The sequence below is a fragment of the Numenius arquata genome, chromosome 6 (genome assembly GCF_964106895.1).
Source record: "Numenius arquata chromosome 6, bNumArq3.hap1.1, whole genome shotgun sequence".
NCBI classification, from domain to species: domain Eukaryota; kingdom Metazoa; phylum Chordata; class Aves; order Charadriiformes; family Scolopacidae; genus Numenius; species Numenius arquata.
The window spans coordinates 33302946-33315716 of NC_133581.1; positions in this window are offsets into that span (position 1 = coordinate 33302946).

Here is a 12771-nt window from a genome sequence, read left to right on the forward strand (position 1 = left end):
GTAGTGCTCAACGCTGCGTTAACTATCTCAGGCCTTCAAATTGTAGTTAAATGCAGCAAAATTTGTCAGTGGAAAGAAACCTTTACGGAGATTTAAATGCAAAACATTCTGAAGATATGTTGCTGGGGAGCAGAATACATGCAGCATATTCCACAATGAAAGGGAGATTTTGGAAGGTCGTGGAGTAATTCACATAATCTTTGTAAATGCAGTTTTGAATTTCCTTTTGGTGTCCGAAGGCAATTAGTTACAATTTTGATGCAGTTCAGATTTTTAAAACTGCATTTTTTTTTTTTTCTCCAAAAACTTCTGCAATATACAGGCAAGGCAGAGATTATGCAGAATAGTTCCTGCAGGCATGTGCCATGCTTCTTTAACGTCTGCACTTAAACACAAATTTAATTTTTCACCCTCCTTTTCCACTTTAATAAATCTCGCCTAACATTTTGAATTATATATAATTGTAGATTCTACTTACTGTTACCTACAGCTGGTGTTTTGTGTTTTTTAAATACAAGTGAACAAAAACATGGCCTAGCTTTTTTTGTGATGCCCTAGTTTTAAGCTGCAGGAATGTAATAACAGCAGAGAGTTTGCCACTGTCATTTTCTATTTATATGTTTTTCTTGGGAAATTGGATGGAGTCGAATTACCACAGTATTTTCTTGAAGTGTAACTTTTACTTAGTTTGCTTGTTTTGCCTGGCCTTTTGTACTGATAATGGTAATAAATATTTACAAGAAATTCAAACAGCACATTTAATCAAGATAAAACAACTATGTATGCCTCGACTATGCATATTTGTAGCTGATGAGACTACATCTCCCAGCGTACAACTCTTTATTTTCCCTTTGCCTGTAGATCAAGATGGGTTACAGCTTGTTTGGGACCTGTAGTCACTAAAGTCATTAGCACCACAGTCAAGGAGGCAGTAACAAGAGCCATTGCAAAACTCTTTCAACACTGCATCATAAACCGTGACCGAATCATTGAGAAGAATCATATTTCACTGTTTTGAACAAGGATTTTCTATTAGCATAATAAAGCATATTTTAAATGATGTACTGTTCCACAGGATATTTTTAGAGAATACTATTTTTAGAGGATTTTTTTTTCTGCTTCCTGTTACATCTTTTAAAAAGTCTTTAGATGGATGGTATTTGCCAAGAGTATTTAAACCAACTCGATGTATCTAAATAAACAGATCTTTGCCATCTATGCACTTTACTGCCTATGCCTGGTTATTGCAGGCAGGAGGATAATTTTGTCCAATGTATTCATTGAAATTGTCAATTTAGAAAATTCCACGCTTAGTCCAATAAAGCTGTTCCAAATGACGTGATTTCCCATAAAAAGAGGATATGGGATCTGCAAAAGAGGATATGGGAACTGCATATGGGATATGCAGTTGCTACTGGGATCCCATGGTAATTTAACTACATTTTGGAATCGGTTTCCATTGTAATGGCTATATTCTGTGCCAGTCTGCTGTAATCTCTGTGTGTTGCTATTGCCCAATGCTCATTTCAACTCTTTTAGTTTTAACACCAGTTAGTTAAACTTCTTTTATTATAAGGTATATTGTGAGGTATCAGATTTTTGTCTGTATGTTGCTTAAGCAGGGTATGTTTAGTGCAAATATTAACTGTTGTGTTGCATGATTTAGATTTATTGATCCCTAAGTGAAAAAGCTGTCCTTTCAGTGTCTCACATGCAGTTTATTTAAAAGGTCAGGACAAGCAGAGCCTTTCGTTTCAACTTCCCTTACCTATTGTCCCTGTTGCTCTTATTGCCTACCATAAATATTCAATATAGATGGGAAATCATAGAGTTGTCTGGGTGATAGAGACCTTTAGGATCATTGAGTCCAACCATTAACCCAGCACTGCCAAGTCCACCACTAAACCATGTCCCTAAGCACCACATCTACCCATCTTTTAAATACCTCCAGGGATTCAACCACTTCACTGGGCAGCCCGCTCCGATGTTTGATAACCCTCTCAGTGAAGAAATTTTCCTAGTATCCATCCTAAACCTAAAGATTTAGGATGCCTAAATAAAGGGTATGTATACCCTTTAATATCTCTGACACAACAAATGTAGGTGTTGATCATGTAATGTATTTGAAGTTACTCTGCAGCCCAAAAAGCTGGTAGACTGTGGGGTTTGTTTTGTTTGGAATAGGTTTTATGTCACCTAGTAACATCTAAATATTAAGCACATAAGCTGTTGTCCAGGCTCTCTTGGTTCAATGGAGAGAGACAGGCACCTTCAGATGGTTATTACTGCTGTGCTTACATTGGTGTCTAAAGCGGGTTGGGTGAGTTGCCTTCTGAGGGTGACTTTTTCTCTCCTGTAGCTTCTGTGACTACAGAAGAAGCTTAGATGACCACCTAGACTAGACCCTTACTTTGTAGATGGCTAAAATGAAAATGACCTGTGGTGCTTAGAGGTTATCTAATAGAAATCTTCATATTCATTATATGTGTGGCTTGTAATGGTGTGATCATGAACTTGCCAGAACTTTATACTTGGCTTGTGAAGTACTAATGCCATGCCCCATCTCCTCCAGTGGGCTGTACCTATTTTTAGAATTGAAAAGCTTGCTGAATGACTATGCTGCAGGCTTTATGTCTTTTTGGTACTATTCCTGCAACACCCTGGTGTGATGACATCTGTGGGTATCTGCTCAGGCAGCTGTGCCTTTGGGAACTCCATAAAATGGCAATCCTGTAGCTATGATTCATAATCACATGATGTTTAAATCATCAAAAGTGCACACCTAGGGTGTATCCTATATCCAGACTGAATTTATCTGAAAGATGTCACAAAGACTTTGGTCTTTTGAAGAGTGTCATATGCAAATGTCCTGCATTCTTGAAATGCAGCAGTTCTGATGTAAATCGCTTTCTGCTAGAGTCCTGAAAAGTGCTATGCAAACTGCTAGCTTTGGCCCCTCTGAGATGAGATTTATGCTCTCCTCGTACCTTTTTAAAACAACATTCAAACAGTTAGGATATTTGTTAAAAACAAATGCTAGTATTTTTCAATCTACAAAATTAGGTACGAATCATTAGAGCATCACAGCAATGCTCAGTGATGAGTTTTATTTTTCCGGTGAAATTTGCTGATGGAAGTAACCTGCAATTCAGGAAAAACAGCAAATGCAAAGTACAGTAAAGACCTAAATATTGATAGAGGGAAAACCCTTTTATGCTGAAAATTAATATAAAGCTTTATTCTAGAATATTGTTATTTTTTTTGTCTCACCATTTTTCTCCTACTTTTTTGCACCCCGCCTGGAGTACAGTGTCCAGTTTTGGAGTCTTCAGCACAGAAGGACATGAACCTGTTGCAACGGGTCCAGAGGAGGGCTATGAAGATGCTCAGAGGACTGCTGTGAAGATGCTCAGAGGGCTGGAGCACCTCTCCTATGAAGACAGGCTGAGAGAGTTTGGACTGTTCAGCCTGGAGAAGAGAAGGCTCTGGGGAGACCTTATAGCAGCCTTCCAGTACCTGCAGGGGGCTACAGGAGAGATGGGGAGGGACTCTTTGTCAGGGAGTGTATCCACAGGACAGGATGAGGGGTAATGGTTTTAAAGTGAATGAGGGGAGATTTAGTGTAGATATTAGGAAGAAACTCTTTCCTGTGAGGGTGGTGAGACACTGGAACAGGTTGCCCAGAGAAGCTGTGCCTGCCCCGTCCCTGGAGGGGTTCAAGGCCAGGCTGGATGGGGCTTTGAGCAACCTGGTCTAGTGGGAGGTGTCCCTGCCCATGGCAGGGGGGTTGGGACTAGATGATCTTCAAGGTCTCTTCCAACTCTAACCATTCTATGATTCTATATAAAAAGGGACAAAATAGACAAGTTTGATGTCTGAAGCAGTGCTGGCATGGCATTCCAGGGTATGCCAATTCATTTTGGCCCCTCTGCTATTTTCCAGATTCATGATGGTAGGATGTAAATGGTCTCATTGGGACCATCTGCATTACTCTTCAGCACAGAAACCATGGAACAGCTTAAAGCAACATTAGTAGAAAACATAAGTGGATTTGAAGTATTCTAAAGGCTGGGTCAAATTCACACAGGACAGGACCTCAGGACAGATACCTTTCTACAGGGGATACCCTTTATTGAATTTTCATCTGTTCAGTGGTGAATGCTTACAATGTCTTTGTGTTCAGTTGCTGAAAGCCTAATTTTCTTGACAAGATCTTGTGCTATAAGACAAGCTGTGAAGTAGAGAACAACCAGAATATTTTATCAGCTAGGCTTTAGCCTATTCCATTCATTAGATGGTTCTTCTGTTTTAAAAATGTAAGGGTATATGTAAGTTGCTGTTTCCATTTGCTATTAGTAGTCCATGCATGAAGGCTTGTATCCTCACTGAAGTCAGTGACAAAGCTTCCATTGACCTTAGCGTTGCAGGATCATACCCTTAGTCATTAGCATGTTGTAAAAATGGCTGTTATCCCAGCCAATTTTAATGGGTCTGCCTACAATTGTCAGTTGTTTAACCTAAAAATTAGCGTAGCAATCACAGCTGAAATTACATGTCAGACTGTTGATGCATAAGAATACTTCATATTGAGTCATTAAGAGTCTTATAATGCTCTTAGAGTTTTATAATTATTAACATTCAAGCAAGAGATTCTGAAATTTGATAAAGAATGGAATTTCCACGTGTGAAGGAGATTAGTTGTGGTGAGAGGTTAAAATGTATATTCTGTAAATTCCGGTTTTTGTATTACTATTCCTTTTCTTCTTTAAATAGCTGGGTTTAGTCACCTTCCTTGTACAACCAAACACGGCTTGCTTTTTGCTCATCCATTCAAATAAATCTGTATCAGTTTTATCTTTTAACAAGCCTGTTAGCTGGGACAAAGCTGAGGAGATTTTTTTTTTGTGTGTGTCAACTAAATAGTTAAATGAAACTAAAAGCAACATGTCAGAATCAAATAGCCAAGGTGTGGAGATATTTGAAGTCTGAACATTGCTGAGTATTTTTCAAAATAGGTTTTCCACAGTTCCAAGGATTCTGGAGAGTCCAAGATTTAAAGGATAATCCTGTTCTGGAGCTGGACTTTACCACTTACACCTTTTTTAGTTGATGACATAACGGAAGTTTAAATTTAGTTTCATTACATAGGTGTGACTTTAAGAAGTAAAGACATCGTTTCCTGTTTGCCGGCATAAGGCACATGATAAAAATGGATATGAAATCACAATCTATATGTGGTGGTTTTCTTAAAGAAGCAAATCAAGTAGCAATTTGGATTCTTAGCATTTTTATGACGACGCTTGGCCCCCTCCCTGCAATGGTCTTGTGTTTCTTTGGGGATGGTACAAAGCAACAAAGGCCATTATGAAAAGAAACTGCTTCTTGTGCAGTTCAAGCTCAGAGTTTGAGGAGGAGAAACCTGTCAGGGAAGGAAATCTCATATCGCAGGTCACATTAGGATAAGTTCTTTTGTAGAAAATTGGAAGTGCAAGTAATGTGGTGCAGCTTAGTATCAGAGTATTGCTCAAAACATGGATGCTACTTGGAGATAATCCAAGTCTCCACCCTAAACAGAAAGGTATCCTTCTTTCTCAGGAGATTTCAGTTAATCCAGTGGATTAGGAGTCTCACTACTTCTTGAGAGATTTGGGAATGTGATTTGAATCATAGAATGAATCATAGAATCATAGAATACTCTCACCCTAATCTAGATCTCCCCTCTTTCAGTTTAAAACTGTTGCCCCTCGTCCTGTCTTGTCGCTACACTCCGTGACAAAGAGTCCCTCCCCATCTCTCCTGTAGCCCCCTTTAGGTACCGGAAGGCCACAATATGGTGTCCCTGGAGCCTTCTCTTCTCCAGGCTGAACAGTTCAAACTCTCTCAGCCTGTCTTCATAAGAGAGATGCTCCAGACCTCTGATCACCTTTGTGGCCCTCCTCTGTTCCATCTACAAAAATGAAGTTTATGGGCCAGCAGTGTGCCCAGGTGGCCAAGAAAGCCAACAGCATCCTGGCCTGTATCAGGAACAGTGTGGCGAGTAGGACTCGGGAGGTGGTCGTCCCCCTGTACTCAGCACTGGTGAGGCCCCACCTTGAGTACTGTGTCCAGTTTTGGGCCCCCTACCACAAAAAAGACATTGAGGTGCTGGAGCGGGTCCAGAGAAGAGCAACAAGGCTGGTGAGGGGTCTGGAGCACAAGTCTTATGAGGAGAGGCTGAGAGAACTAGGGTTATTCAGCCTGGAGAAAAGGAGGCTGAGGGGAGACCTTCTCGCTCTCTACAACTCCCTGAAAGGAGGGTGTAGAGAGGCGGGGGTCGGTCTCTTCTCTCAAGTCACGGGCGACAGGACTAGAGGAAACGGCCTCAAGTTGCGCCAGGGGAGGTTCAGCCTGGATATTAGGAAAATTTTTTTCACTGAACGGGTTATCAGACATTGGAATGGGCTGCCCAGGGAGGTGGTTGAGGCACCATCCCTGGAAGTGTTCAAAAGACAGGTTGACGTGGTGCTGGGGGACGTGGTTTAGTGATGGTGTTGCATTTTGTTGTTTTGTGGGTGTTTATCTTTGTCAGTTAGGTTGATGGTTGGACAAGATGATCTTGAAGGTCCCTTCCAACCTAGAAGATTCTGTGATTCTGTGATCTTTTCTGAAGACAAATCCTGCAAGCATTGAAGTTGATCCGATGCCTTTCAAATTAAACTCAAGATTCCCACTGACCTCAGTGAGTCTGGATTTCGTTTAAATTTCCTATTTGCTTGCGGAAGCATTAGTACTGTCTATGACTTTCATCAGTTTAAGCTAGATTAATGACACGGTAGCCATTTATCTAAAAATCATAGAATAATTTTGGTTGGAAGGGGCTTCTGGAGGTCATCTAGTTCAACTCCTGGCTCAAAGCAGGTCCAGCGAGATGGGGTTGCTTAGGTCTTTGTCTAGCTGAGTTTTGAATATCCCCGAGGATGGAAATTCCACCTCTCTGGTCACCTGTTTCTGTGTTTCCTGAGTTGCAATTTATATTTTTTTATGAGTTAGGTTGATGGTTGGACTAGATGATCTTAAAGGTCCCTTCCAACCTGGACGATTCTATGATTCTATGATTCTGTTGTTTCTTGTCTTATCAGTACGTACCTCTGAAGAGTCTGCAGTTGAAGACAGCAATAAAATCTCCTCTTACCCTTCTTTTCTTACAACAGACCAAAGACGGTTCTCTAAGTCTCTCTCCATCTCTGCTGCACTTTCTCCAGTATATTGAAGAATTTACTTACCCAGGAAGGACTAGGAAGTTGCTTACATAACTTTGATTTAAATACTTGTGGCTAGTATCTTGCCTGTTGCTGTGTTATATCAAATGCTTTTTAATATCATTAAAAAACTCAGCTATGCAAAATAAAAATATTTTTTGCCACTCTCCTGAACCTCTCTGCATTGACACCTGTGCTACCATACACAGCAAGCTGACCGATCCTCAACAAAGCAACCAATTCCTTGCACTGAAGCTTAATGTCAAGTAAAAGTTGATTTCAGAAAGAGGAATAGGTGAAATGCTTATCAGATCACCTGCAAATGTTGGATTTGTGTTTCTATAGATTTTAACTGAAACTTCTTGCAGCATACCATCCTATACACCTTGGAAGAGGAACAGGGCCAGCTGCCTGACAGGCCCACACCTGCCTGATCCTGGGCAGTGCAGGAAACTTCTTTAGATGTTGGCAGTAGTTAGAGCAGTCTTAGAGCGACTTTTTCTTGGAGCTGATTACCAGAAAGGGACTGTTGGAGTACCAGGGGCACCAAACTTACCCTCTCCCAACACCAGCACGTCCTGTCCTTCAGCTCATTGAGAAAGCACTGTGGTCTAATTTGCTTCTCTGACATCCAGGGATTTTCCCAGATGAATAATTGGATCAGCTCTCTGTTTGTTGTGTTGCTGGAATGGAAGCTAATATTTAGCCACTGTATCCCCTTACCTTTTTACCTCCTTAAAATATGTACTATCTAAGCATGACTACTGCCTGTGACTTCTGTTAACCGAGATACACAGAAAAAAAAATTCCCCAGTAGCATACGCTTCTAGAGCTCCTTACATAATATCTTCATTAAAATACTAATCACAGGGCTCTGCTAAGAGCCAGGTCAGACTGTGATCGGCTTTTTAAGCCATGTTCACTTTTGGACTTTTTGCCTGAGAAATTCCACAGGTTCACATGCTTGATTATGCAATGATTTTCTTGAATTCATAAAAAAACTCTCCCCATGCTCAGTTTACAACCCCAGAGCTGATCTTCCTCATAACTTACATTCTGATAATAAAAGGTTTAGAAACAGAAATCTGGATTTCTCTCTTAAAAATGATGTTTGTTAATGAAACTTCTCTGATATTTTGTGCTTTGCTTTGGAAATACCAGCAGAGGGTGCCTGAGCTAGGGAGCAAGCCCCATCCCAGATTTGTGCTGCAATTGTTAACAGCATGAGTGTAAATAAAGAAATAAACTTTAATTTAGTGCTCTATTAAAGCCAAAGAGGAATACATTAATGAAAACAAAGGGAAGCTAACTGTCTTAGGAAAACTGCACTATTAAAAGACTGTCAAAAAAGTAGTACTAATGATTAAGGAAAAAAATAATTTGGGGATTAGGAAAGGAATTTTATGATTCTGTCACTGGCTAACAGCTACTAAAGGACTGGTTCCTTGAAATTTCTTTTCCTGGGCTCTGGCTGACGATAGCAGGTGCTCAGGGAGACAAAGCTCTGCAGAATCAACCTTTTGGACACCACCTTCTTTTCCTCCTCCTGTCCCTCACTTCACATTAGATGTTGCAAGAGAGAGAGTTTTCACTAGTTCCCTGCGTGAGTAGTCTTTTCAGTACTAGTGCAATGAGAGAGCCCACGCAGAAAGAAACCTTTCTAGATTGATCACAACAGATTTAAATTGAATAAATATTGCTATATATGGCTATATATTTATTTGGAAAATTCCAGATGTGGAAAGGGGGTGCAAATCATTCAATTACTTTGGTGACTTTGAAACCCAGCCCACAATGATAGATGTGAAACAGGGATCTAAGTATCAGAATGTAAATATCAATGATAATGTCTTCCTCTTCTTTACCATCAGAAGAGGTTTGTTCTATACCAAGAAAGCAAGAAAGTGTTTTTTTTTTAAAAGAAAACCATGAAATATTGCTTTTCCTCACTTATCCAGGTATGATATATTCATATGACATGGTGTTTTCAGATATTTTCTAGCCTTACCTGTGCCTATGCCTCTAAGGAGATGTTGAACAGCGCTGGTCCCAGTACTGACCCCTGAGGAACACCACTCGTCACTGTCTGCCAATTGGACATTGAGCCATTGACCACAACCCTTTGAGTGTGGACATTCAGCCAGTTCCTGATCCACCAAGTGGTCCATCCATCGAACCCATGACTTTCCATGGGTCGGTATGGCTGAGTATGGCTGAGGGGCATCAGCTACAGATATAAGCCAGGTCAGCCCAGGTGGTGTCAGGACTAGACATGTTCTCACAGTATTACTACCAGGGCTGCCATCAAGTCATCTGAGGCCCCCTTGTGAACATTCAAAGAGGAAGCACTTCACCCATAAATCTGTGAAAATTTACTCATTTTATAGAACCATAGAATCACAGAATAGTTTGGGTTGGAAGTGACCTTAAAGATCATCAAGTTCCAGCCCCCCTGCCATGGGCAGGGACATCTTTCTCTAGACCAAGTTGCTCAAAGCCCCATCCAACCTGGCCTTGAACACCTCCACAACTTCTCTGGGCAACCTGGGCCAGTGTCTCATCACCCTCACGGTAAACAATTTTTTTTCCTTAAACCCAAACTACATTTACCCACTTTAAGAATGTTGCCCCTTGCCCTGTCACTAAAGGCCCTGGTAAAAACTCTGTGTTTCTTATAAGCCCCTTTATATGTTAAAAGGTCACAATAAGGTCTCCCCAGCACCTTCTCTTCTCCAGGCTGAACAACCCCAACTCTCTCAGCCTGTCTTCATAGGAGAGGTGCTCCAGTCCTCTGACCATTCTCATGGCTCTCCTCTGAACAGGTCCATGTCTTTTTTGTGCTGGGGGCCCCAGAGCTGGACACAGTACTTCAGGTGGGGTCTCACCAGAGCAGAGGGGGTTCATGTCCAATTTTTCATCCACCAGTATCCCCAAGTCGTTCTCCACAGCATAGCTCTCAATCCATTCATCCCCCGGTTCCACTGTGCCATTACACTTTGCACAAGGTCTTCTCAACACTGCACAACTGGAGAAAAAAAATAAATATCTAGAAACAGCAGTCTAATCAAACATTTATTTCTGCCTTAATGCTTCGGAGAGAGAAGGCAGCTTATCTTGCTCTTATTTACATTAAGTGTATCAATGTAATTCGGGTAACTCTTAAGAATAAGGCACATTATCATGTTATGTACTGAGTTTAATTGATCTGTTACCTACCGCCCCAGAGTCAACATGGGGAACCTCAGCAAGGTTCACAGCAGGGTGTGGAGCAAGACACTGACCTCCCACATCAGTAACTATTTCTCACGTTGTTTTCAGAGCCTGTACTTCAGCTTTACATTGGCTCTTGCACTTCACAGCTGCAGTTAAGTACTTTGTATAGGTATCAGAATATGTTTACTGAACTCCAAAGTGCTTTCTGCATCAATCACAGCACAAAGTGCAACAGAACTCTTATTCCTTCTGTTGATGATCAGGTTGACTTTGGTTGACTTTTAAAAGCTGTTTAGCAGCAATGGCCTCTTCAGGAAGTGAAACTTGGCTTCTCAGGTGGAAACTAAGTTCAGGCATTAGAAGGAGAAATATTTTAGGTTTTCCTTGGGAATTTAGATATTGGTCAAATTCAAGAGCTTTGTTATGATGTGATCCTTTAAGAGATGTTTCACTTTGTTTTGGTACTTTGGCATACAGCTCTTCTCTAAGTAGTTGCTGGCTGTGAAGCAACAAAAAGAGCGTATGCTGCTGTCAACACTCAAAGTTGTACTTCCAGAAAGAAAGTCAAAGCACTGCTGGCCATCAAGGTGAGATGGGAAGCTGGCAACCCTGGACTCCATCAGTCATTTGCCAGTTGAGAAGAAATCTCGCAGTCTGGCATGATTCAGATTGTTTACAATTGGATTCAGATTCGGATTGTTTACAAGGACATTACCTTGTAAAGAACCTTCTAACTTTTTCCAGTGCTGCCCTTGACACGCTGGGTCTGACACTTGGCATGTCTTCACGTACCAAGCAGGCACTTCACGCCCATCTTTGTAATCTTGGGGACAGGCAGTAAAATCCTCACCGATGGAAACTTTGCAGGTGTACAAATATATATATAGTGTGTATATATATATATATAAAAATGTGTATATATATGTGTGTACAAGAACTGCATGACAACTTTTTTTTAACAGGAGAAATCTATTTTACTCACTTTTGTTGTAAAAGAAGGGCTGAAGCACAGAGTTATAGGATAAATACTCACCATTCACAGGATGCTGGGACCTCCTGAGCTTTTCCTATGCATCCTTTCTGTGCTTAGTCCGAGCTGCTGTGTATCTGGGTCTTTGGGGGTAGCCAGGAAAATCCCCACTGGGAATATACTGTACAGGTGCAGTGTCTGTCCTCTTCCAGTGTTGTACTGCCTATTCTGGCGTGTTGTGGTGCAAAGCTCTGCGACTGGGTGTGCACCATCTGCACCTAGCACAAGGAGGAGATAAGGCCCAGAAAATGTTTTACCAGAGCTTATAAGGATCTGGCAGGGATGGACAGCTGAACTTTGCAATGAGAAAATTTGTTCATCGTGCCCTAATTTTCCACTGGAAAGTAAGAAAAATAGTTTAAATTACTTACTATTTATTTATATTACTTGTGTTTTGTGTGGCATTAAGGTTCCATTGCGCTATGCATTGCACTAACGTACAATAGTTCTCAACTCTGAGAAAACAGGGAAATACAAAGAGTATCTGTAACCATGACATAACTGTGAACAGCCACAGCTCCTGTGCTGATCTTCCCTCGTAGCTCCCAAAGGCCCATTTCTACTCTGAAACACAACCATTAACGATTGGTTTGAACACCATTGAGGGTAGGTGCTATTTACAGAAACAGAATATGTTGTCAATGTATGTATTTTTATTTTTCTGTCACTTTTCCTTTGTCATACGGATTAGGTTCTGATTGATTTGCTGAAAAATCAGTCAGAACCTAAAGGTTTAAAGGTAGACCATGACTGTGTTTTGCCTCAGAAAGCTGTAATGCAAATTTTGTGGCAATTCAGGTGTTGATTAATGAATCCTTTGGTCATAGATGGAGCTGGGACACACTGGGAAGTAGTGTGGTAAGCACGGCCATCCCGTGCTAAGACTTCTGAGAGATTAGGCCTGAGCCCATGAGATTTTGGGATGAGGGTCGATGTGTCCCTCTGAACAGCTATGTGGCCTGTCCTACATAAATCCTGCATGTGTTTCGAGTGTCTTGCGAAAGAGAGAAATTATTAGGGGTTCCTCTTTTATGTCTGTACCTCCTGCTATGATAGACTTCGAAACATCAAGGTAGTAAGAATAGAGTTTTGTGCCTCTGCACGTAAGCACTAGCAAATCTATGAAGAGCTGTAGATGAGAGTGACGTGATATCCACAAATGTCAGTCCCTGGGCTTTTAGCACTTGCGGGTATCCAGCGCCACTACTTTGGAGTCTAGGGTTTAAACCCAGGGTCTGAAACCCTGGCCGGAGCCGGCGTATGCAAGGACTGGGTTCGCCAGCGGCAGAG